The sequence below is a fragment of the Heterodontus francisci genome, chromosome 41 (genome assembly GCF_036365525.1).
Source record: "Heterodontus francisci isolate sHetFra1 chromosome 41, sHetFra1.hap1, whole genome shotgun sequence".
Lineage (NCBI taxonomy): Eukaryota > Metazoa > Chordata > Chondrichthyes > Heterodontiformes > Heterodontidae > Heterodontus > Heterodontus francisci.
The window spans coordinates 27,823,448-27,847,736 of record NC_090411.1 but is presented as its reverse complement, the minus strand read 5'-3'; the positions used below and the strand labels follow the sequence as shown (position 1 = coordinate 27,847,736).

General features: G+C 47.0%; 1 protein-coding gene across 9 annotated transcripts in view; it reads left to right on the top strand.

Annotated features, from left to right (window-relative positions):
- The first annotated feature begins 7,205 nt into the window (after nucleotides 1-7,205).
- Nucleotides 7,206-24,289, top strand: part of LOC137353392 (carnitine O-palmitoyltransferase 1, liver isoform-like) — an 87,163-nt gene continuing 70,079 nt past the window's right edge. For 4 of the 9 annotated variants that reach the window (XR_010969847.1, XR_010969846.1, XM_068019627.1 and 1 more), the window contains exon 1: nucleotides 7,206-7,311. The gene's annotated coding sequence lies outside the window, so the exon portion shown is untranslated. Of the gene's footprint in view, nucleotides 7,312-8,407; nucleotides 8,920-8,946; nucleotides 9,137-23,192; nucleotides 23,279-23,603; nucleotides 23,674-24,289 lie in introns of those variants that run through there. The other 5 variants (XM_068019619.1, XM_068019618.1, XM_068019623.1 and 2 more) reach the window with 5 other exon arrangements.

Here is a 24,289-nt window from a genome sequence, read left to right as displayed (position 1 = left end):
TTTTTTTTCCATTTATTTTCCAAATGATTTCTGGGGAAAATCTGCTCGAGAAGCTTCCACTCGCTTTGCAGGAGGGCTTAAAAGTTCTCAGATTCTGGGTCAATCACCTATTGATGGATCTGGGAGGGGGTTGGCTGGGTGGTTTGGTGAATTAGCAGACTACTGAAACTGGGAGGCTCCCTAAAATATTCTGGAAGAAAATAAGAGCATTCTTTTTTATTATTGATGGCATTTCCAAGCAATGCACTAAACTCTTTCACTTAAATAATACTTGAAACAGAGAAAGGAAATTGTAAATTAATAACTTAAGTTACAGTTGCATTTTGAGTGCGATGGATGTGCATAGTGTAATATTCTTGTGGATAGTGTACTGTACATTTTTATACTGCTTTTTAAATATTGATATTTAATAAAAAAAGATACTCTTTTGTCAGGAACTTGGTTGCATTGTTTATATATTGGCCATTTAAGCTGTTGTCTATTTTTGAACGAGGAAGATTTTGGGAGACGGGGAGAAATTCTAAACAAAATGTGCCTCAATTTAATTAAATCCTTAAACCACCATAAAAAGTGCGGGAAAATAGGATTGGTGGGGAACTGTGAGGCCAACATTGGCACAGCCATTATAACGTGCTCCTCTGCCCAAATAACTATAGAGGAATACACAATTCATTCATGATTGCTTCATTCTATATATTGTAAAAGTGACAATTTTTGATCTTTTCCATTTGTGTGACAGAGATTTACCCTCATCTTTGCCCCTGCCCCCTTCCTCTGTTCCACTTCATTTGGTGGCCAACAGACTGTGTTTGGCAGCCATCTGCTTTTGGCAGCTCCGGTCCCAGCCCAGTGTCAGGGCCTGGAGATTTGCTGGTTATGATCGTCTAATGTTATCCTGTAATCCACCTGTAGCGCCTGCTATGCCTTGTGGGGTGGTTTCAGCTGGCCAAGGTCAACTGTCTTCAGAATCTCTCCCAGGAGCCTGCGTGTGCAGGGAAGAGGTAACCTGACTTTGAACGCTAGTGTACAACAGGCACTCTCAGATCACCTGCTCTTTACATATCTACCCCAGTTTTCATTTCATGGACTTTGATCGCCTGTTTCACGCTATCTCCAAGGTCAAAATTAACCCTTTGTGTGTCTTTTGCTGATTACCTGAGGGGGCCTTCGCCTCTGAGGGCCTGAGTTGCAGTTTGGTTGGAAAGTTGGTCAGAATTGAGGCATTTGATCCCCACTCCCAAAACAGTGTTTTTATAGATTGTGAATTCTGTGAATAAAAATAAAATGACGCCTGAGGTTTAGTCCATGTAATTTCTTTAATTTTTCATTTAATCTTCCATTTCTGTTCTTTTTCCCTATTTCATTTCTTTATTGAGATTCACTCTCTCTTTCTACTCTGGTTTTGCTCTCCTTCCTCTGCCCCTCGATTTCCTCTTTCTATATTTTACCCCCGTTTCTGTCTTTCTCATCATGATTCTCTTACACCCTTTTTCTCTGATTTTCTTGCACTTTCATTCTAGCTCACGCTGTGTCTCACTCATTTTCTGAAATTTGGTTTTGGTTTCTTGCATTCTGTTGCTTGTATCTTTTACTCTTCCTTTCATTCCCACATTCCCAGTTTCGCTGTCCCTCTCTCTCTATTTTGTTCCATTTCTCACAATCCTGCTCTCCCTTCCTCTCATCTTCCATCTCAGTTTCTCTCTGTTACTCTCTCTCACTCTATTTACCCATCACATTCAGTTGCTGTCACACTTTCACTATAATTCTCTCTCATGCTCTGTTTTCTTCACACTTATTTCCTGTTAAACACTAACTCTCATTCTCCCAGTTTCTTCCCATGCTCACATTTCCCGCTCTGTTACTCGCAGTTTCTCTCACAGTCTGTATCACTTACACTGATTCTTTCTATAACCTGGTTTTCGCCCTCTCTTTCACACTCTATCTCACTGTTTCTCTCTCACCATGTCTCTGATTCTCTCTCCCTCTCACTATCTCTTTCCCTCTCTCTCTCTGCCACTATCTCTCTTTCTCTCTCACTATGATTTTCTCTGTCTCTCAGTTTCTCTATCTCTCTGATTCTCCATCACCCTGATTCTCTCTCTCACTACCTCTCGTTCTCTTTCACTACCTCTCATGACCTCTATTCATCCCGATTCTCTCTCTATCTCTCTTTCTATTGCCCTAATTTTCACACACTGATTTTCTCACATCACTTCTCTTTTAGTGATATTTTTATTGTCTCTGCTTTGTGTGTTATTGCAAACACTGGAGCTCTTGTCTCTCTCACTGCCTCTGTGTTTTCTGACAATGTAAAGATGCTATTAATTGGAAATATGTGAGGGATTTCAGCTACAAATACAGTTGCATTCTGTCTCCTTCCCCTTCCTAGTGAGTTCCTGATCCTTACCAGCCTGTCTAGGAATGGAGCTGAAACAATTATCCTGAGGAACATCAGAGGCAAGGTCAGCCGATACTGCTCAACTGAGCATTGAGCAGTGGTTTCTTGAGTCCCTGGGAGTCACAGGTTCCAGAGTAATCCAGCGTTGGGTTCTTGGGAGCATCAGACAAAGGATAACATTGCTGGAAGCTCTGGAATGGAAAATTGACAATTGGAATGCTCTGCTGATCTCCAAATCTTCCAACAACCATAAACTTGAGCTCATATGGGGATCGAGCCGGGGAGTGGGACCAACTGCATAGCTCTGTGGAGAGCAGGCATGGACTTGATGGGCCAAATGGCCTCCTTCGGTGCCATAAGTGACTCTATCCAAAACTCTGCAACCTATGTATCCTGACCCACACTGAGTTCCATTCACATTGACCTACATTGTTAGTTTAGTTTATGCATTCCTGACCAGCCACGCCATGATTTTAAATTTCTCATCCTTATTTTCAAATCCCATGGCTTTGCCCCTCCCTATCCCTCCAGGCCCACAATTCTCCGCAAGGTCTGCACTCCTACACTTCTTGCGCACCTCTAATTTTAATCCCTGCACCATTGGTGGCCGTGCCTTCTGCTGCCTGGACCTTAAGGTCTGTAATTCCCTCCTTAAACCTCTCTGCCTCTCTCTCTTCCATTAAGACGCTCCTTAAAACCGATCTTTGTGACCGAGCTTTTGGTCACCTGTCCAAATATCTCCTTATGAAAATCTGGTTTGATGATGCTCCGGCAAAGCGCTTTGGGACATTTTACTACATTAAAAATGTTATATAAATGCTAACTTCCTGGTTTGCTATGTGAATGCTTCAGTCTAATTGGCTGCCCACCTGCTTGTTGACATCATTGCTGCTAAACGTGAGACATACCCTTGATTTGGTGCCACATTTAAACTGCCGTCAAGAAGGGGGAAACCACACCATCGAGATCGCTGGGTCTTTGTGTACAGCTCCCTTCGAGGTCAGCGGTGAATCTCACTGGTAAGATTTTCCAAATGTTGACAGCCCTGCAGCAATGATCTGAGAAATGTAATGAGGGATTATCGTAATTGCATCGTAATTGTCTTACATAATCATAATGCATAAACTAAAAATGAGTGGGTGAGAGTGTTGTGTCATTCCCAACATTGTTTTTTATTCTGCATGTATTTCTCTGCAGTGCATCCCTCTGGGACACTGCATTCCCCTTTCTCTGGGACTCAACAACAACTTATATTTGTATAGCACCTTTAACATAATAAAATGTCCCAAGGATCTTCACAGGAGCGTTATAAAACAAACAAAGTGATTATTGACAACGCAGCCAGCAGCTGACGTCATCTTAGCGCATGCGCAGATGACATCATCACGTAACGTTGTCAAGAGAGCAGGGAGAGCGCGCGGCCGAAGACCTTGGTGGTGGTGGTGGGTGTGCTCTCTTCCTCCCCCCCCGCCCCCCCACACACACCGCTGCCTGCTCGCTTTCTCCCTCCCCGGCCTGCACTCTCCCTCCGGCCATTGTGTGCTGCCATGTGTTTAGGTTGCCTTCTTGTGATTATTTGAGCAGCGCCATCTTTAACAATGTCTCAGTGTTTACCCTGTCAAGCCCCTTCAGAATCTTGCATGTTTCAATGAGATCACCTCTCATTCTTCTAAACTCCAGAGAAGATAGGCCCAATTTACTCAGCCTCTCATCATAGGACAATGTTCTCATCTCAGGGACCAATCTAGTGAACCTTCGCTGTACCACCTCCAATGCAAGTATACCCTTCCTTAAATATGGAGACCAAAATTGCACACAGTATTCCAGATGTGCTCTCAGCAAAGCCCCGTACAATTGTAGCAAGATTTCTTCATTCTTGTAACCCAATCCCCTTGCATTAAACATGCCATTTGCTTTCCTAATTGCTTGCTGTACCTGCACGCTAACATTTTGTATTCCTTGTATGAGTAGACATCTCCCCTCCACCCCCCTCCCCATCTCCCCTCCCTCCCTCCACCCCCCTCCCCATCCCATCTCCCCTCCCCATCCCTCCAACCCCCTCCCCATCCCTCCCCTCCACCCCCTCCCCATCCCATCTCTCCTCCCCATCCCTCCACCCCCCTCCCCATCCCATCTCTCCTCCCCATCCCTCCACCCTCTTCCCATCCCATCTCTCCTCCCCATCCCTCCACCCCCCTCCCCATCCCATCTCTCCTCCCCATCCCATCTCCCCTCCCCATCCCATCTCCCCTCCCCATCCCTCCACCCTCTTCCCCATCCCATCTCCCCTCCCCATCCCTCCACCCCATCATACCCCCCTCCCCATCCCTCCACCCCCCATCCCATCCCTCCACCCCCCTCCCCATCCCATCCCTCCCCACCCCACCACTCCCCACCCCATCTCGCCCATCCCTCCACTCCCCACCCCATCTCCCCCCCTCCCCATCCCTCCACCCCCCACCCCATCTCATCCCTCCGCCCCCCACCCCATCTCCCCCAACCCATCCCTCCACCCCATCTCCCCCATCCACCCCCCACCCCATCTCCCCCATCCACCCCCCTCCCCATCCCATCCCTCCACCCCATCCCATCTCCCCTCCACCCCCTCCCATCTCCCCTCCACCCCCTCCCATCTCCCCTCCCCCACTTCCCCATCCCATCTCCCCTCCACCCCCTCCCCAGCCCATCTCCCCTCCCCCACTTCCCCATCCCATCTCCCCTCCACCCCCTCCCCAGCCCATCTCCCTCCCCATCTCCCCTCCACCCCCTCCCCTCCCTCCCCATCCCATCTCCCCTCCCTCCCCCCCCTCCCCATCCCATCTCCCTCCCCATCCCCATCCCCCCTCCACCCCTCCCCATCCCATCTCCCCCCCCTCCCCATCCCATCTCCCCTCCCTCCCCCCCTCCCCATCCCATCTCCCCCCCCTCCCCATCCCATCTCCCCTCCCTCCCCCCATCTCCCCTCCCCCCCTCCCCATCTCCCCTCCCCATCCCATCTCCCCTCCATCCCCATCCCATCTCCCCTCCCCATCCCATCTCCCCTCCACCCCCTCCCCACTCCCCTCCCCACTCCCCTCCCCACCCCACCCCCTCCCATCTCCCCTCCACCCCCTCCCCATCCCATCTCCCCTCCACATCCCATCTCCCCTCCACCCCCTCTCCCCTCCACCCCATCCCCCCTCCACCCCCTCCCATCCACCCTCCACCCCATCCCATCCCCCCTCCTCCCCATCCCATCTCCCTCCCCATCCCCATCCCCCCTCCACCCCTCCCCGTCCCATCTCCCCTCCCTCCCCATCCCATCTCCCCCCCCTCCCCATCCCATCTCCCCTCCCTCCCCATCCCATCTCCCCTCCCTCCCTCCCCCCATCTCCCCTCCCCCCCCTCCCCATCCCATCTCCCCTCCATCCCCATCCCATCTCCCCTCCACCCCCTCCCCATCCCATCTCCCCTCCACCCCCTCCCCACCCCATCTCCCCTCCACCCCCTCCCCATCCCATCTCCCCTCCACCCCCTCCCATCTCCCCTCCACCCCCTCCCCATCCCATCTCCCCTCCACCCCCTCCCATCTCCCCTCCACCCCCTCCCCATCCCATCTCCCCTCCACCCCATCCCCCCTCCACCCCCTCCCATCCCCCCTCCACCCCATCCCATCCCCCCTCCTCCCCATCCCCCCTCCTCCCCATCCCATCTCCCCTCCACCCCCTCCCCATCCCATCTCCCCTCCACCCCCTCCCCATCCCATCCCCCCTCCCCATCCCATCCCCCCTCCACATCCCATCTCCCTCCCCATCCCATCTCCCTCCCCATCCCCATCTCCCCTCCACCCCCTCCCCATCCCATCTCCCCTCCCCATCCCATCTCCCCTCCCCATCCCATCTCCCCTCCCTCCCCCCCTCCCCATCTCCCCTCCCCATCCCCCCTCCCTCCCCCCCTCCCCATCCCATCTCCCCTCCACCCCCTCCCCATCCCATCTCCCTCCCCATCCCCATCCCCATCCCATCTCCCCCCCCATCCCCATCCCATCCCCATCCCATCCCCCCCCATCTCCCCTCCCCATCCCCCCTCCCTCCCCCCCTCCCCATCCCATCTCCCCTCCACCCCCTCCCCATCCCATCTCCCTCCCCATCCCCATCCCCATCCCATCTCCCCCCCCATCCCCATCCCATCCCCATCCCATCCCCCCCCATCCCCATCCCCATCTCCCCCCCCATCCCCATCCCCATCCCATCCCCATCTCCCCCCCATCCCCATCTCCCCTCCACCCCTCCCCATCCCATCTCCCCCCCTCCTCCCCATCTCCCCTCCCCCCCCTCCTCCCCATCCCATCTCCCCCCCTCCTCCCCATCTCCCCTCCCCCCCCCTCCTCCCCATCCCATCTCCCCCCCTCCCCATCCCATCTCCCCCCCTCCTCCCCATCTCCCCTCCCCCCCCTCCTCCCCATCCCATCTCCCCTCCACCCCCTCCCCAATCCCATCCCCCATCCCATCCCCCATCCCATCCCCCATCCCATCCCCCCTCCACATCCCCCCTCCACCCCCTCCCCAATCCCATCCCCCATCCCATCCCCCATCCCATCCCCCCTCCACATCCCCCCTCCACCCCATCTCCCCTCCACCCCCTCCCCATCCCACCTCCTCCCCATCCCATCACCCCCCTTCCTCCTCCCCTCCCCCACACCCATCTCACCTCTCCCTCCCCGTCTCCCCTCTACCTCCCCGACTCCTTTCCCCTCCCACTCTCTGTCTCCTCCCCCCCGCCAACCGTCTGCTACGTCACGTGTCCCAGGCGCCTACGTCACGCCGGTTCTGACCACGTCCCATGACGTAAGACGCGGGTCAGCTGACCTGGCCGTTCAGCGCGAGCGGGAGAAAAAGCGGCGAGTGAGGGAGTCCAGTTACCTGCCCCCGGGGGTAAGTGAGTTTAAGAGAGAGGGGGAGGCAACAGAGGATGGGGCCAGAGTGAGGGGGTCTCACTGTAAGGGTGGCGTCAGAGAGGCGGGCTCAGTGAGGGGGAGGGGCAGTGGGGCGGGCTCAGTGAGGGGGAGGGGCAGTGGGGCGGGCTCAGTGGGGGAGGAGCAATGGCTCAAAGGGGAGGAGCAAGTGGGGAGGGGCAAGGGGCTCGGGGAAGGGGATAGTCTCAGTCAGGGGCAGGGGCAGGGAGAGAGGGGCCAGTGAGGTGGCTGGGGTGGTGCCCCCCCCCACCAGAGCGGGTGGGTGGGTGAACACCCCGCCCAGAGTGTGGGGATGTGGGTCCCCCCCCCAGAGCGTGGATGGGTTGGTGCCCCCCCCCCCCCCGAGCGAATGGGTGGGTGTGTGGGTGCCCCCCCCCCCCCAGAGCGAGGGAAAGGGAGAAAAGTAGGGTCTTCCGAAAGGGTGGTAGGGCTAGAGTGGTCCTGACCTCTGTTAGGGAAGGAGTCAGTGTTTGGGGGGGCATGGGATTAATCGCAAGAAGAAGGGGGCTCAATGAGAGTAGGAGCCTCAATGCAGGGGTCACACAATGAGGAAGGGAGGTGCCACAGGGTGAGGGGGGAGGTTACTGAATGAGTGATGTGGCCTCTCAGGGCAGGTGTCAGAATGAGGAGAATTCAGTGATGAAGTGAGGGAGGGTAACAGATTGAGGGAGAAGATTGCGGTGCAGTGGTTAGCATCACAGCCTCACAGCTCCAGGGATTCGGGTTCGATTCTGGATGCCTGTGCGGAGTTTGCAAGTTCTCTCTGTGACTGCGTGGGTTTTCGCCGGGTGCTCCCGTTTCCTCCCACTGCCAAAGACTTGCAGGTGATAGGTAAATTGGTCATTGTAAATTGCCCCTAGTGTAGGTAGGGAATATGGGATTACTGTAGGGTTAGTATAAATGGGTGGTTCTTGGTCGGCACAGACTCTGGGCTGAAGGGCCTGTTTCAGTGCTGTATCTCTAAATAAATAAAATAAACAAATAAAAGTGTCTGTGATCAGTCATTGAGTGAGGTGGCGTTGGGGGGGGGGGGTGGTGAGGTTCACTGTCAGGGATAGGTCACAGATTGAGAGAGAAGTTATAAAAAGATGGCTAACAGTGAGGTTGTGGGTCACAGATTAAAGGAGAGGTCACAGTGAGGGTGTGGTCATGTGGAGATTGCCCAGAGACTAAGGGCTTTATGGGGAAATTGATCACAGACAGGGGCAGGGAGATCACAGAATCAGTATAGCATCATGGAGAAATTGGTCATGGATAGAGAGATAGGGAGATGGATCAGAGATGGGGAGGGGTTATGGAGAATATTAGTCACAGAAAAATAAGGGAGGAATGGGCTCAGAGTCAAAGGGAGGAGTTGGGTGACAGATTCAGAAAGGGCTCACAGACTTTAAGAGGATTGATGAAGTAATGCAGTATCAGGAAATCCTGAGAAAACAGCTGCAGAGAGAGGAGTATTAGATTGGTCATTGAGTGCTTCACAGGAATAGCAAGATGAGTGACGGGAGACAGGTCACAGACTGAGAGCTGTGACAAGAGGCCTGGGTCACAGACTGAGAGAAGTGATGGGGTACGTATGTCACTGAGGAGTGTTGGGTCACAGAAGTGTGACAGAGTATGTGAGTCACAGACTGAGAGAGGGGTGACTGGGGAGATACGTCACAAACTGAGGGATAGGAGGCTGTGCCATCAATGAGGGAGGTGGTGGTTGTAGTTGAAAGGGATTTGGAGTAAGAAGGAACAGGCGGATAAATGCCTCGTGCGGAAGAGAGCCAAAAAGCTTACGGGTGCGTTTCACCAATTTGTACATATTCCAGATGTCTTTATGTGATGTGATAAAGAAGGATGGGAGGAGGCTAATGTAGAGTACAAACACTGGTGGTAGACCCATTGGGCCAAATGTTTTTGTACTGTAAATCCTTTGTGTATATCTGCAGACGAAATCTTTTTTCTGGTACTTATAAGAGACGACAGATTGAGAAACAAGATGTTATCACTAGGTTTATAATGATGGAGGAGGTGAAATTTTCATACTGTTTCTCTTTGAAATACGAAAAATACCAAGCAGTATGATTTTGCCCTTCTAAATTTGGATTGTGCCATCTGTGATTATTTTTATCTGCACATTATAACGCATGGCAATAGCCTAGGTTTTCCTTTTTTGGTACAGATACTCCCAGAATGCCAGTTTTGGACAGACTTCAATGGAAATCAAGTATATACATCCATCGGGTCAGCTAATAAGTACAGCTTTAGTTGTAGATTTGAATGGAAAATTTACTGGAAGCCAAATTTAAAACAATTAAAGGAGGGGCATCACAATAGGACGACAAAACTTCTGAAAGGCTTTGGCAAGCTTCAGGAAACATTTAAACCTATTATCAGCATTTGCCTTGACTAAAGGGGCAGGACAGGGACTCGAGAGAGGCTGAAATGATGGTATGGGATACCCAGGCATGTGACAGACCGGACCGGTTCTTGGATCCCTGTTTGATGGAGTAAATGTGGTGCTGCATGAGGCTGTTGCGAGCAACGTTGCTCTCTTTGCAGCTCCAGTACATTCTCTGTATGTCAGTTTGGCAGCATGCCGTTGGCCATGGCAGCAGTCGATTAAAATAACTTGGCAAGCAGACTATTGGTGTGAGTGGAGGCTCCTTTTGGTAGAGGGAGCTTGGTAGGCAAATTCAGTTGCATATGCAAAATGTGAGAATGACTGACTCATAGTAATATTAAGAAGTGCCTGAGAAGCCTGCTGTCTATGGTGGGCCAGGGCCCGCAGAAATGGCAACATCTTTGACAGGGGTAGCTAGTTGCTTGGTGCTGGCTCTTGATACCCCTGGCATTCCTCCTTTCACACTGAAAGCATGACACACAGAGATTGGGCTCCTTCTGAGGAAGCATCTTAACATTACTGTGAGTCAGTTATTCGCACATATTGCTGATGCTGTTGGGTTTGCTCTATCTTTATCTGCCGAGAAGAGCCTCCCATCCTGCTTGGCCAAGCTATTTTAAGCTGTGCTTGTAGATAGGCACAGAACGTCTCTTGTGCAACCTGACTTGCCTCACTCGCTAGACTTTCTTGTTTCACACGCATCAGAGTGGGAGATTTCCAGAGAAACCCACATCTGCCAGTATTAATCTTGAAGGGAGGAAGTAATAATTCACATTTGTTACAGAGGCTTGTGACAAAGAAATCAAAAATGGTTAGGAAGTAGCTAAAATACTCTTAACCTTATATGACTACAGCCTTTCTGTATCCCTCAGGATGTTTGCCATTGCCTGGGAACATTCTATTTTACATAAACTGCAAGAAATTCCATGACCCCTCTCCTTGCCACCCCACATGAATATTGAACTGAATGTTTGCCAATTTGAGATGGGCACTTCTTCCATCCCTGATTCCTGTCGCTGCCAGATTTGCTGAGACGCAAAGCCTGGCAACGTTCTGACATGGAGGGACTTCCACTGATTTTCCCCATTTAGCTGCTGCAATCAGGTGGCATTTTGGGCATATATATCTGTCACCAGTGGTGGCAGTTTGGGTAAGGATTGATTCATTATTATACAGACTTTATTGCCCAGAGCTAATTTACAACAGTGGCTCCAATTCAAAAGTAATTCTAGGGCTGTAAAGTGCATTGGGATGTCCTGAGGTAGTGAAAGGTGCTATATAAATGCAAGTCTTTCTTTCTATTAAGTGCATTGATTAAAGGGTAAGTTTTTTCCCCCCTGTATGCAGTGGGACCCTGTCCTTACAAACACGTAATCCTGAAAATCCAGAATTACCAAACAGCCTGGATACCTCAAAAAGCTGCCATCTGCCTGATCGGCAATACTTCTGTAGGCTTCCTCCATTTATCAGCATTCTGATTTTAATTAAATTAAATATAATCAATTGACGTTCACTACCCATTGCAGCTGCTCTTATGATATGAGTGCAATCTGCTCTCTGACACTTGAATTCAAGCTCTAATTTAAATAGTTCCAGTGAATGTAGCAGACGAGGTGTTGGCTGTAAGATGAGCTAGTTACATTACCAGTTAATAACCTCCTTCAGGGAGAAAGGCACTTTAAAACGCTCTTCTGTTTAAATGAAGGCACTGTGAGGTGGAGAGACTAGCAAAACCTTTCAGAGCATGAGAAATCAGGTGGACAAACGGCCTTCTCATGTAGTAGGTGCACTGCTGAACCTTTAGTCAATTGAGTGAATTCTGACCTAGACCACTTGGGTAGGGTTCATCTGTAGTGAATTGCCATGCAAAATAAGCCTATGGTCAAGCTAACTTGGAGAAGGAAAGTGTCAGCCAGAGAAAGGTGACTGAGATGGATGTGCACTTATGTAACTTGAAATACCTGGATTTATCATGTTGCACTAGACAAATGCTTGCAGATAGCCAAGGACCTGAAGTTTGATTGCTGATAGAATCTTAGAATCATACAGCATGGAAGGAGGCCATTTGGTCCATTGTGCCTGTGCCAGCTCTTTGAAAGAGCTACCAATTACAGTTCTGCTCTTTCCACAGAGTCCTGCAAATGTTTTCCTTTTCAAGTATATATCCAATTCCCTTTTGAAAGTTACTATTGGATCTGTGTCCTATGGTTACTGACCCTGTGCTACTGAAACAGGTTCTCCTTATTTACCATATTAAACTCCTTCATAATTTTGACCACCTCTACTAAATCTTCTCATAACCATCTTTGCCGTAAGAAGAACAATCCCAGCTTCTGTGTCTCTACATAACTGAAGACTCTCATCTCTGTTATCATTTGAGGAAATCTCCTCCACAGCCTATAACAGGTCTTCACATCCTTCCTAAAGAGTGGCACCCTGAATCTTTTTAAAAATTCATTCATGTGATGTGGGTGTCACTGGCTAGCCCAGTATTTATTGCCCATTGTCCTTGAGAAGGTGGTGGTGAGCCGCCGCCTTGAACCTCTGCAGTCCATGTGGTGTAGGTATATCCACAGTGCTGTTAGGAAGGGAGTTCCAGGATTTTGACCCAGCGACAGTGAAGGAACGGCGATATAGTTCCAAGCCAGGATGGTGTGTGACTTGGAGGGCACTTGTAGATGGTGGTGTTCCCATGCATCTGTTGCTCTTGTTCTTCTAGGTGGTAGAGGTCGCGAGTTTGTAAGATGCTGTCTAAGGAGCCTTGGTGCATTGCTGCAGTGCATCTAGTATACGGTACACACTGCTGCACAGTGTGTCAGTGTTGGAGAGAGCGAATGTTTGTGGATGGGCTTCCAATCAAGCGGCCTGCTTTGCCCTGGATGCTGTCGAGCTTCTTGAGTGTTGTTGAAGCTGCACCATCAGACTCGTGACTTGTGCCTTGTAGATGGTGGATAGGCATTGGGGAGTCAAGAGGTAAGTTATTCGCTGCAGGATTCCTAGCCTCTGACCTGCTTTTGTAGCCACGATATTTATATGGCTACTCCAGTTCCGTTTCTGGGGGTCAATGGCAACCCCCAGCATGTTGATAGTGGGGGATTCAGCGATTGTAATGCCATTAAATGTCAAGGGGAGATGGTTAGATTCTCTCTTTTCTCTCCTTTGCGCTAGGTACGACTCCAACTAACAGAGAGTTTTCCGCCTGATTCCTATTGACTCCGGTTTTGCTAGGGCTCCTTGATGCCATACTTGGTCAAATGCTGCCATGATATCAAGGGCAATCACTCTCCCCTCACCTCTGGAGTTTATGTTTGTCCATGTTTGAACCAAGGCTGTAATGAGGTCAGGAGCTGAGTGGCCCTGGCGGAACCCAAACTGAGTGTCACTGAGCAGGTTATTGCTGAGCAAGTGCAGCTTGATAGCACCGTTGATGACACCTTCCATAATCGAGAGTAGACTGATGGGGCGGTAATTGGCCAGGTTGGATTTGTCCTGCTTTTTGTGTACAGGACTACCTGGGCAATTTTCCAATTTGCCGGGTAGATTGCCAGTGTTGTAACTGTACTGGAACAGCTTGGCTAGGAGGCGCAGCAAGTTCTGGAGCACAGGTCTTCAGCACCATTGCCGGAATGTTGTCAGGGTCCATAGCCTTTGCACTATCCAGTGCCTTCAGTTGTTTCTTGATATCACGTGGAGTGAATCGAATTGGCAGAAGACTGGCATCTGTGATGCTGGGGACATCAGGAGGACGAGATGGATCATCCACTCAGCACTTCTGGCTGAAGATTGTTGCAAATGCTTCAGCCTTATCTCTTGCACTGATATGCTGGGCTTCCCCATCATTGAGGATGGGGATATTTGTGGAGCCTCCTCCTCAAGTTAGTTGTTTAGTTTAATTTGGACACAATATTCCAGCTGAGACCTAACCAGTGATTTACAAAGTTTTGGCATAATGCCCTTTTTCTTGTACGCTATGCCTCTCTAAAGCCAAGAATCCTGTATACATTTTTAACAGCCTTTTCAACGTGTCCTGCCACCTTCAAAAATTTGTGTATGTAAACCCCCAGATGTTCCTGTTCCTGCACCCTGGAAACAGCTACTTGAAAGTAAATCAATGTCAGAGCAGTGGGTGAAATTCAAAAAGAAGATTCAAGGGGTTCAGGATAAACATGTTCCCATAAAGAAAATTGGTGGGACTGCCAAATCTCGAGCCCCTGGATGACAAGGTGCACAGAGGTTAAGTAAGCTGAGGCAAAAAAGGAAAGCTTATGTCGGACACCGAGAGCTTAATACTGCAGAAAGACTAGAAGAGGACAGAAAGTGTAGGGATAAAATTAAAAGGGAAATTAGAAAAGCAAAGAGACGGCATGAAAAAATACTGGCAAGTAAATTGAAGGAAAATCCAAAAAAGTTTTATAAGTACATAAAGAGCAAGACCATAACTAAGGAAAGAGTAGGGACCAAAAAGGTATTCTATATGTGGAGATGGAGGCTGTGGGTAAGGTTCTTAACTTCTTCGCAGTGTCTTCACAAAAGAGGGGGCTCATGATGATGTTGGAGTTGAGAAAGGGTGTGAAATATTAGATGTGATAGACATTGTAAGAGAGGAAGTATTGAAGGTTTTGTCATCTTTGAAAGTAGATAAATTCCACTGGTTCGGATGAAATATATCCCAGGTTGTTAGAAGAAGCGAGAGAGGAAATTGCGGAGGCTCTTACCATCATCTTTCAATTCTCCCTGGTTACAGGAGTGGTACGGCAAACCTTTTGATGTACTCTCGTCCTTGCTCACGTTCATCTCTCCTGGGTGGAGAAAAAGAGCAGAGGATCTGCCCTTGGGCAGACCACCACCATGGCACGGCACAGGAGTGGTGCCAGAGGATTGGAGGAGTCATAGAGTCGTACAGCATAGAAACAGGCCCTTCACCCACCGCGTCCATGCCGACCATAATGCCTATCTATACTAATCCCACCAGCCTGCATTAATTCCATATCCCTCTATGCCTTGCTCATTCAAGTACCTGTCCGGATGCCTCTTAAATGTCGCTACTGTTCCTGCCTCCACCACCACCTCAGGCAGCTCATTCCAGATACCCACTATTCTTTGTGTGAAAAATTTACCCCTTTGATCCCCTTTAAACCTCCTCCCTCTCACCTTAAATCTTTGCCCTCTAGTTTTAGTCACCCCTACCATGGGAAACAGACTCTGGCTATCTATCCTATCTATGCCTCTCATAATTTTATATACCTCCATCATGTCCCCTCTCAGCCTCCTTCGCTCCAGGGAAAACAGACCCAGCCTATTCAATCTCTCTTTATAACTCCAGCCCTCCAAACCAGGCAACATCCTTGTGAATCTTTTCTGCACTCTGTCTAGCTTAGTCACATCTTTCCTGTGTGGCGACCAAAGGGCGGCACAGTGGTGCAGTGGTTAGCACCGCAGCCTCACAGCTCCAGGGACCCGGGTTCGATTCCGGGTACTGCCTGTGTGGAGTTTGCAAGTTCTCCCTGTGTCTGCGTGGGTTTTCTCCGGGTGCTCCGGTTTCCTCCCACAAGCCAAAAGACTTGCAGGTTGATAGGTAAATTGGCCATTATAAATTGTCACTAGTATAGGTAGGTGGTAGGGAAATATAGGGACAGGTGGGGATGTTTGGTAGGAATATGGGATTAGTGTAGGATTAGTATAAATGGGTGGTTGATGTTCGACACAGACCCGGTGGGCTGAAGGGCCTGTTTCAGTGCTGTATCTCTAATCTAATCTAAAACTGCACACAGTACTCCAAATGCGGCCTAACCAACGTTATGTACAACTGTAACATGACGTCCCAACTCTTGTACTCAGTGCCTCGGCCGATGAAGACAAGCATGCCATACGCCTTCTTCACCACCCTGTCTACCTGTGTTGCCACTTTCAGGGAACTATGTACTTGCACCCCAAGGTCTCTCTGCTCAACAACACTCCCCAGGGCCCTGCCATTCACTGTATATGTCCTCCCCTGGTTTAACTTCCCAAAATGCATCACTTCACACTTGTCTGCGTTAAATTCCATTTGCCACTCCCTTTCCCACTTTCCCACTTGATCTATATCCTGTTGTAACCTTAGGCAACCTTCTTCACTGTCCACTATACCACCAATTTTGGTGTCATCTGCAAACTTACTGATCATGCCCCTTACATTCACATCCAAGTCATTAATATATATGACAAACAACAGAGGGCCCAGCACTGATCCCTGCGGCACACCACTGGTCACCGGCCTCCAATCTGAAAAACAACACTCCACTAACACCCTCTGCCTCCTGCCGATGTACCGTTATTTGAAAAGGGAGGAAGGGATAATCTGAGTAATTATAGGCCAGTTAACTTTGATTGTGGGCAAGTTATTGGAATCAATTCTGAGGGATAGTATAAATATTTACTTAGAAAGGCATAGATTAATCAAGGAAAGTCGGCATGGGTTTATTAAGGGATGGTCATGTCTGACTATTGCTTGAATTTTTTAAACAGGTAACAAGTAGTGTTGACGAGGGCAGTGCAGTAGATATGGTCCACATGGATTTTTAGCAAGGCTTTTGACAAGGTCTGACATGGAAGGCTGGTCAAAATGTAAAAGCCCATGGGAGAGTGGAAATTGGATCCAAAATTGGCTTAGTGGCAGGCATCAAAGGGTAATGGCTGACAGATGTTTGAGACTGGAAGGTTGTTACCTGTGGGATTCCGCAGGGGTCAGTACTTTGTCCCTTGTTTCTTGTAGTTTATATTAATGATTTAGACTCTAATGTAGGGAGCATGACAACGAAGTTTGCAAATTATACAAAAATTGGCCATGTGGTTGACAGTGAGGAGGAAAGCTTTAGACTGCAGGAAGATATAGATGGTCTGGTCAGTTGGGCAGAAAAGTGGAAATCAATCCCGAGATGTGTGAGGTAGTGCATTTTTGGAGGCATAACAAGCTAAGGGAACACAGAGTAAATGGGAGGATACTGAGTGTGGAGGAACAGAGGGATCTTGGAGCATATGTCCACAGATCCTTAAAGGTAGCAGGACAGATCGATAAGGTGGTTAAGAGGGCATATGGCTTTCTTTCATTTATTAGCTGAGGCATAGAATATAAGAACCGGGAGGTTATGCTAGAACTGTATACAACACTAGTTACATCACAGCTTTAGTACTGCATACAGTTCTGGTCACCACATTATAGGAAAAATGTGACCGCACTGGATGGAGAGGGTGCAGAGGAGATTTATGAGGGTGTTGCCAGGACTGGAAAATTTTAGCTTTGAGGAAAGATTGGATAGACTGGGCCAATTCGAGGATAAAGATCTGTAAAGTTTCTTTCTGACCCTTGAAGGCAACAAAACCAAGAAGGCCACGGTGAGCATGAAACAAATTGCCCAATACCCCATCTACGTTTTGTTCAATGTGATTTTCGGCATAGCCCTCAGATATTCAGCACCCTTTTGAACACTTGCAGTGAATCCGCACTGTTACGACCGACTGCTCCAGTCAAAGCCCCCAATCAAAATATACGATTCTGATTGTGGTGGGAGAAACACACTGTTAATCACAGATCGCCTAACATATAATTTTAAACTTTCCAAATTAAAGAAAGACCCAGCCAAATTGTACTATTAACCCCCAAATATGGCTAACCAAACCAACAATCAACAAATTAACTGCTTAATTAAAAAAAACTAAATTCTTAAACACTATGAAGATATAAACAACATTTAAAATAGAAAAAATTAGAGTCCTTGCAAATTTACAGTCCAATGTTGCTTGAAGTCCTCACAGATGGGGAAAAAAGGTTCTTCCACAGTAGAACAGTCTGTAGTCTAATACCAGCAGTAAGTGATGCTTTCCTTCTCCAGCAAATTTCAACAAGTAACAACTTGCAAACACTTTCAGTAGAATCAATCTGACTAGAGTTTTTGAGGGATAAAAGATTGTCACAGTCTAACTTCCCTTCCTTCAGTGCAAATTATCAGAGATCTCCATTTTGGCTTGACTTTTTTTTTAGAATTTTTAGAGATAATATTTAAACAGACTAAATTCTATTCCTTCAGTTTAAATGGATGAGAGCTCTTATTTCAGGTGCTAACACCAGCTGCCTGCTTGTGTTCTCTGTTAGAACAAACTATCTTCAACTAAAAAACCAATTCAAAATTGAATTGCAACGAATGTATCGCTTGATATTCACTCCCAGTGGCTGTATCTATGGTAACGAGAATGGACTCTTTGAATTGCAGTCGCCAAATGGCTGTATCCAGGGCAACGAAAATGCACCTGTCTATAACTCCTGAGGCTTGCTGGTTCTTAAAGCAGTACTGATCCTTCGCAAGCCCTGAAGGCAAACCGCAAATTCACCAGAGAAAAAAAACTACACGACCATGACAGCACTCATTGTACGAGTTGGCAACTTGTTCCAAAGGTTGAATAGTCTCTTCAAAAAGAAAAATCTCCTGATGTTCTATGCTTAGGTAATTTATATGCATGTCTCGTGCTTCTCCTGAACCTATCTAATTCAAATACTATATCCCCATGGTCACAGTTTAATCCCTTCATTATTTTAAGGACTAGCATTGTCTACGCTTTTGTAGAGTAAAACAAACCCAGTTCTCTCAGCCAATTGTGATAACTAAGAACTTACAAGCTAGACATCAATCTAGCGGCTTTTCTTCAGGAAGGCCTCTAAAATCACCCACCGTATGAGGGAACCAAAACAGGAAACAATATTATAGATGAGACCTAACCAAGGTTTGTATAAGAATAATATAGTGCTTTTTGTATTGGATCATCCCTGCTATGCATTCTAATACTCTTAATTGCTTTTGCTGTAGCCTTGTGGTACTCGTGAATCTTTAGATACTTTTCCTGCTTGACAGTTTTTAGTTTGGAATCCTGCTGGGTATATACATGCTTAGCATTAGCCCTACTCACATGTATAACACTACATTTAGTTAAAATGATATCTGCCAGATGTAGTTCCATTTCCGCGATTGCATCTGATTGTAGTCATTTGGGGTCCTGACACTTGAACAAATCTTTGTATCACCCGTGAGCTTACTGACAGTTCTCCCAACACTATGATCCAGATCATTAATAAAGATTGTGAAGAACAGTGGTTCACAGATCAATTCCTGCAGGACTGCATTAGTAACTGGTCTCTACACAGAGCCTTAACCATTAATAACAACCTTCTGTTTATGAGAGTGCAGCCATTTCCTTGTTCAATCCAAGATCTGCCTGCCAATCCCACAGGATTTACACTTTATAAAATTTCGCAATGTGCTTCATATATGGGAGTAAGAACTGAGTGGCAGAATGGCAAATTAGGAAAATTATGAAGGGAATTCCAGTTTTGCTGTAAAATGAGGAACCCCGGAAGAGGGTTGGACAACAAGTCAGAGCTGTAGGGCTGGAAGAGATTGCAGAGATAGTTTGGGCAAGGTCATAGAGGAACTTGTAAATAAGGACAAGATTTTGATTTTGGTGTAGAAAGTGAGTGAAGTTTTGGATAAGTTGAACTTTGTATTGGAAGCAGATGGAAAGGCTGATGAGTTGAACATCCAGCAGTTGAATCTTGAGGTAATGAAAATACGGATAACAATTTAATATCAATGGAGGTGGGTTGGGGCGAAAGTATGTAATGTGGTGGAAATGGAAGCATGTGGTCTTTCTGATGGGTAGGGAATGCGGTTTGAATTTAACCTCTTGAGTTGAGCTGGACATTGAGGTTGCGCACCATCTGGTTCAATCCCAGGAGAAGGACGGAGTCAGGAACAAGGGTGCAGAGTGTTTCGTGGGAGTGGAATAGTATGGCTTTGGTTTTCCTGTCCAGTTATTTAAAGTGCTAGCTCATCCACAACTTGATGTCAGATAGTCAGTCTGAGAAAGTGGAGATGGTCATGGAATTTAAAGTGATGGTGGAGAGGTAAACAATAGCTGGTGACATTGCATTCCTGTACTAGGTTCTCACTGAGTGGGCTTGTAGGGGCGATGACTATCAAATGAGGTACCCACGTTGGTGACTAGTTTTCCTTTATGTGGGCTGAGATATAAGTTGTTTCCCTTCTTCAGAAGTTTAACTTCTTTCTCCATTCATTTCTCTAATTTTTATTTTAACATTTTTAAAAACCTGATCCTTGTTTATGGCTTTTCTGTTTGTCTTTCAGTAAGTGGTTCACCTCTGCTGATGTTTTTTTTTTCTTATCTTTTTTTGAGCAGGTTCCTCATCCATCGCAGCTAAAATAATAGGCTCTTTGTCCATTTGCACAGACCCAGCAATAATGTGGATCATATAGTTAATGCATGCACCAGGGCTGCTTTTGGTTACAAATTTATGAATGGAATTTGCATGAAGTTATAAAGATGGCATAAAATCCCAAATACACCATGGTGCTAACCATTTCCATTTCATTCTGCATGGATTAGTTGCTGTTTAAAATGAACCTACATTGGTGTTTTTGTAAAAGGTAATAGAAAATCCATTACAGCCCATTGAAAAAGGTTCAAGTGAAAACTTAAACTTCGCTTGGTATGTAGTTGTCACTGTTACTGTGGAATGCACCATCTGCATGTGTGCACGACAGCTGGTATTTCTTGGTCCCTCCCCACAAATAACTCCTGAATGTGTCAGTTGTTTGAGTGATTGTACAAATCTTTGTATCACCCGTGAGCTTATTTCCCAATGGGACCTGAATTTGGGTGGAACCAGTAAATATTTGTTGCGTTGAATGAACAAATAGAACCAGTAATGCCACGTACTACATAATTATTATCCTTGGAAACGTTGCCCTGATACTGTGCTGTAGACCTTTGCCCTTGCTGTGAATGCTCTCTGTCATTCTTGAACAGTCATGGGCATTTATGAGGGATTACATAGAATTTGGAGCATAGAGCCAAGCCATTCGGCCCAACTGGTCCATGCTGGTATTTACGCTCCACAAGAGCCTCCTCCCATACTACTTCATCTAACCTTATCAGCATATCCTCCTTTTCCTTTCTCCCTCATGTACTTATCTAGCTTCCCCTTAAATGCATCTGTGTTATTCAGATTGAAGCAGCTGTGCTTAAATTAGGTAGCTCACTGGGGATCAGTCACATACTGCATGGCTCTTGAGGAGAAAGCAAATTAGCTAGTATTTCTGTTCCTGATGGCTTTCTAGTAATTCCTACTGCAAAATATTCCTATGTGGGCAATGGGTTAGGACAGGATATAACTTAGCTGTGATTTGTGGCAACATTCACCATCTACGCTCATACTTGAAGAACAGCCATCTGGTTCAAGATACTGGAGAACCACTGACAAACATGAAACTATATCCCTTCATTAAAGGAGAACAGGATATTGGGGATAAAAGACACAGACTAACCACAGTCACAGTGTTATGTTGACTATCTACCCACTGTGGCAAAGTACACCTGTAATTGGGTGCTGATTGTGGATTTGAGCCTTTTGCCTACCAGTCGGTGATGTGGAGTGTTGAAGGATCAGTGCCTCGAGCTCCCTCGCATCAATTTAGTTTTTATCTACTGACCCATTGTATAACGAAGCAAAGAGCATTTTCAACAGTGTTTTTATCTGCTGAAGAAAGGCAGCAGTTATGAAATAACTGCTATGATGGTGAGTAGTAACTACAAGGTCAAGTAAACATGTGTAGCTTTTAGTGACTTTCTGATGGATTATTAACTAAAAGCTAATAATTTATCTAAGGTGGTTTGGCATGGTGTGTTGGATTCTTCCCACCCTTGAGTTCCTGATCTCAGCTCTGCTGTTACGGTGAAGTGCAAAGCAGAAGGGCTTCCCACCAGCAATAGTGATGGACATATTCTTGGAGGTTTCATCCACTCTATCCAAACCTATCACCATCTTGAAAATCTATATTCGGTCACCTCTCAATTTTCTCTGTTCCAAGGAGAACAGTCCTAACTTTTCAAAAGTCTTCTCATAACTGACGTCCCTCATGTCTGGTAAATCTCTGGACCCTTTCTGAGGCCTGACATCATCCCTGAAATGTGGTGCCCACCATTGCCCACAATATTCCAGCTGAGGCCTAACCAGTGATTTATAAATAAAAGCAAAATACTGCGGATGCTGGAAATCTGAAACAAAAACAAGAAATGCTGGATTCACTCAGCAGGTCTGGCAGCATCTGTGGAAAGAGAAGCAGAGTTAACGTTTCGGGTCAGTTCCGAAGAAGGGTCACTGACCCGAAACGTTAACTCTGCTTCTCTTTCCACAGATGCTGCCAGACCTGCTGAGTGAATCCAGCAGTGATTTATAAAGTTTGAGCAAAATCTCTTTGCTTTTATATTCTATGTCTCTCTTTATAAACCCAAGTAAATCTGCCTGCCACCTTTAAGGATTGGTCTTTATGAGCACCGAGGTCTCTCTGCACCTCTGTACAGAGTTAACTGATCTGAATAGGGCTGGTAGTAGGGTTGCTACAGTTAGTCAGAATTACCACTTTTCCTTGGAAAAGTCCTGTGTGCAAATATTAGATGAGGATGGGATCGAGCTCAGCTGTGATGCACTGAGTAGTTGAATTGCCTGCCAACACTATCCAGACTGACACATGAAGAATTTGAAGAGTTGTGATATGGCAAAGTGTACCAAGGTGCACTGTCTATGCAACTCTCTCAGCAAAACTGAATGCCTTCAGGAGAAAATTGGCAGGGAAGAAACTGGATAAATGTACTGGGAAATTGTGTGCTGAGTGACAACGGTTCAGGTTTTACGACATGCATAGCTGTGGTGTTACGAGATGATGTGAGTCATTTTTTGCCTAGCTGCCATAAAAGTAATGACTTTGTAACAATTTTCTTTCATGTTAATTGGCTTTGGGCTACCATAAATAACATAGATAACACAAATACTTGCCATATTGGGGTGAATGAATTTGCGTTGTTACTAGACTGACTTTTCAGAGTGTGACTTTTGGCAACAGTATGACCTTGAAGGTTTTGGCCCATATTACATTCAAAGAATCATAGAAAGTTCAAGGCATTTCAGTCAGATCTCCCCTCAGCCTTCTCTGTTCTAAGGAGAATAACCCCCGTCTATCCAATCTTTCTTATTATTACTGGCGCAACTTGCTGGAAAATACAGTTCAAACGAAGGATGGACATCTGAAATCTTAACCTATATTTTTCCTTCTGAGATGCTAAAATGCTTGCCACATATTTCTAGCATTTTCCAATTTTGCTTCCAGATTTCCAGTACCTTTTTTCTCTCTCTGCCATTTCTGATCTGTGCAGGTCTATCCTCTGTACAAATCACTAGTGATGCAAAATGATTTCAACAGTTCACATGGTTTAAATTTACAAAAGAAAAAAAGTGGAGACTAATTTACTACAGATTTAAGTGAGTCTTACCCTACCCTCCTACTGTCCCTCCCCCTTTCCTGATGCTTGAATTGCACTATAAGCAGTGGTGCAGTCAGCTTGCTAAGCTTGTCTGTTAAGAACTGGTTGTATTAACTGGCTTGACTGCTTGCTGTGCTGTTTTACATTTATTGAAGACAACACCAAGCACTCGGTAAGAGAAATTGAACTACATATGCAGATCATTTTTTAAAGCTACAGAATGTGAAACTGGATGAGAAAATTAGTGATATGGGCTTTGAGGTAGCTCTGTATTAAAAGCAATTCTGTTTGGGGTTGTTTCTTACAGATTGTGACACACCCTGTAACTCCAACGCTAAAATGTGGGCACATGTGGATCATGTTACAAGTTTACAAGTCTGAATGAGAGGCTTGTGGCAAAAAAATTCTGTTCCTAGTGAGGCGTTGTGACACTGAGAGTTTGACTTTGGTAGATCCAACATTTAGAAACTCTAAATTCCTCCCCTCTTTTTCTCCAGAAGATGATGATGCTTGCTGAACCTTGCAAAACTACCTGAAGTGACTATTGTGCATGTGTGAGCCTCAGCTGTGAGTATACTTGGGCTGTTCAATCATGTCACCACCACAATCGAACCTCAGGTCTTCACTTGATGCACACAACATCAGGGTGTATCACAGGTCTCCTGGTGTTCGTGCGCCAAGGAATGTTGAGACGCATGTTTGTACTAACCCACCCCCTCACCTCTCGCTCTGCTGCTGTTGATTTACTAGTTAGAGATACAGCACTGAAACAGGCCCTTCGGCCCACCGAGTCTGTGCCGACCATCAACCACCCATTTATACCAACCCTACACTAATTCCATATCCACATCCCCACCCGTCCCTATATTTCCCTACCACCTACCTATACTAGGGGCAATTTATAATGTCCAATTCACCTATCAACCAGCAAGTCTTTGGCATGTGGGAGGAAACCGGAGCACCCGGAGGAAACCCACACAGACACAGGGAGAACTTGCAAACTCCACACAGGCAGGACCCAGAATTGAACCCGGGTCGCTGGAGCTGTGAGGCTGCGGTGCTAACCAGTGCACCACTAATGGGGAGGTGCTGAGCAGAAGCCACAATTGGAGACAAAATTGGAAGGAATGCCAACATGTTCCTATAGCTTGTTCAGAGCAACTTTGCTGGAGGACTGGAAGTA